At 58.9% G+C, this 2542-nt stretch overlaps 1 protein-coding gene across 1 annotated transcript in view; it reads left to right on the forward strand.

The window, feature by feature from the left end:
• Positions 1-445: 445 nt before the first annotated feature.
• The window catches only part of SMIM17 (small integral membrane protein 17), an 18640-nt gene continuing 16543 nt past the window's right edge, over positions 446-2542 (forward strand). Inside the window, exon 1 of the mRNA XM_029924772.1 lies at positions 446-491. The gene's annotated coding sequence lies outside the window, so the exon portion shown is untranslated. The remainder of the gene's footprint in view (positions 492-2542) is intronic.

A 2542-nucleotide genomic window follows, 5' to 3' on the forward strand; every position in this document is an offset into this window, starting at 1 on the left:
TCCCACCTCTCCTCTCTTCACACGGAACTGTGCTTGGAATGGCTGGAAGCTCATCTCCTAAACTTTTTAAAAAATTACTTTAAGTTTTTATTTATTTATGAGAGAGGGAGACACAGAACATGAACGGCGGAAGACAGAGACAGAATCTGAGGGAGGCTCCAGGTTCCACCCTGCGTTGGGGCTTGAACCCACAAACCGCTCATGACCTGAGCCAAAGTCGGACACCTAACCGACTGAGCCACCCAGGCGCCCCATCATATCCTAAACTTTTAAACAAAGAAAGCTTCCCCTCCAATTATGTGGCAATATGGAAACGCCTAAGAAACCCAATCTTGATCCTCCCATATTCTGGCCGTTCTCCCCCACTTCCCCGCTCCCCCAACCCCTCTCTCTCCGCCCTCTCTCCCCTCCCCCACTGCTTCCCCGTCTGCGCAGCCGCAGTAGCTGCGGCGCCCGCTTGGCTGTGCTGGGTCTGGGTCTGGTTGGGGAGGGTGAGTCCTTCAAGGGACCCCCGTGGGCGGGAGGTGGGGCTGGGGAACCCGGCTGGGCGGGGGCGGAAGGGGGGCTGCGGCGGTGACTTGGGGAGCTGCGTGTGAACCTGTGCGAACGTGTCTGTGTTTGGGGTGGGAGCAGAGGCGCTCTGGAGGTGCAGGCCCGGCGAGGGGGTGTCAAGCGCCTCTACGAAGAGGGGCCGGGCTGGGTCTGGTCTGTCTGTCCACCCCGCGCGCAGACTGCCCAGCCGCCGGCGCGCCTCACCCGGCGCCAGGAGGGGGATGACCCCGCGTTGCGCACCTTCGTGGGTGGCCACGTGCACGTGCGCCCAGGTCTCGCCGCGGTCTCGGCGTCTGGGTCCGTCCCCCCCCCCCCGCCCCGGTGTGTGCAGCACGCCGTGTCCGTGTGCCTGCCCCCGTGTGCACCCGCGCATGTGTGCGTTCCGTGTCCGGGCGCGCATACCGCCCTGCGGTGACCCTGGCGCAGGCCCGGGAGTCGGACACGTTCGCGTCCCCGCCCAGTGCCGATTATCTGTGTGGCCTTGATCGAGGGCCTTCTCCGTCTGCCAAAGGGGCGTGACAGTATCTGCGGCGGCGAATTATGGGAGGATTCCATCAGGAAGAGGGTGCGGCGTGCGCCCCGGCCTGGCCCACGGGCGCGCCCCTGGAGAGGGTGGCCGCCCGGGTGGTTCCTGTGGTGGTGGCCCCGGGTTGTTACCGCGTCCTCCTCGGTCCTTCTCCCTGGATGACCTGTTCGCCAGTTCAGAGGACAGGGAGGCTGTGAGGTGTGCATTCCTACACACACGCGTGCGCACACACACACACACACACACACGCACGCACACACACGCAGCAGCCCCGCAGATTTCTCTCTGTCCCTCCCGTCCTCCCGTCTCCATCCTACCAGATCCAGCCTTTTCTGACCTGGGCCCCCAAGCCCCCATCTTCTGCATCGGCCACTCCTCTTCCCGGCCCGGCACATTCGGCCGCCTTTCGCGTTATCTTAAACATGGGATTATATCTTATTTTAGAGAGGGAGGGAGAGGAAGGAAAAGGAAAAGAAAGGAAAAAAGAACCAAACAGAGCCTTCCCCTCCCCGCCTCGTGCTGTTTCACTAACTCTTCCATGAAGGCCAGTTTTTCACCACTTGGAAGATGTTTGTGCTCACAGCCTCCTCCCCCGCCCCCCACGCACTCCCAGCCCGGCGCCCTGTGCCCTTAGGCGCGCTGGCCTGGGGTCTGCCTTTTAAGCATTTAAAAGTATTAGCATTTTACTGTGTGGAAGATGTCCTCCGAAACTATGCACTTGTGCTGTTCTCGTGAGAAATCAGAAGCTGGGAGAGCGGGGCCACGGTCTCGCTCTGCACATTCGGGTCTGCCGGAATGGGGCCACTCCTCAGACCCGGCCCCTACCAGGCACCGCTCCTGTGGGCATTTGCTCCTACTTTCCTTACGGTAGAGAAGTATTTCTCTGGAAAGTATTTAAGTTTCACTTTCAAACAGTGGGAGTAAAAGCAGGAGGTGTGGGTGGGGAGGGGCTCTATTTAGCTTTTTAGTTTGTGTCCAGATTCCTGGCGGTGGAGCCTAACCCGGGGGGGGGGGGGGGGGGGGGGGGGGGGGCTTGGCTGCAACACCAGGTCTCCTGCTCCCCGTGTTCCTCTCCGCTCACTTTCCTCCTCCCGCGGGAGAACGTGAGCTGCCAGAGGTCCCACTCATCCTCCAGTCCCCAGGACTCAGTGCAGGTCTTGCACAAAGTTCTGGCTGAGAAAGGCTTTGAAAACGTCATTTCCATTCAGATACTTGTGGGTGGCAAGTGTTAACTGGGTCCCACAGGAAGTGATTTCTGGGCTCAGCCTTGAGGTATATGGGCATAGTTTCTAGAAGCCAACTCAGAAGGGCAAGGACAAGAGAAGTGATTTGTCCCTCGACTTATCAGGCACTCGCTGGGTATTAATCTCCTTTGGTTTTATTTTTGTTTATTTTTTCTTTTTTTTTAATAGTTTATTGTCAAATTGGTTTCCATATAACACCCAGTGCTTCTCCCCACAAGTG

Source organism: Suricata suricatta, chromosome 16 (genome assembly GCF_006229205.1).
Source record: "Suricata suricatta isolate VVHF042 chromosome 16, meerkat_22Aug2017_6uvM2_HiC, whole genome shotgun sequence".
In the NCBI taxonomy this organism is placed as follows: domain Eukaryota; kingdom Metazoa; phylum Chordata; class Mammalia; order Carnivora; family Herpestidae; genus Suricata; species Suricata suricatta.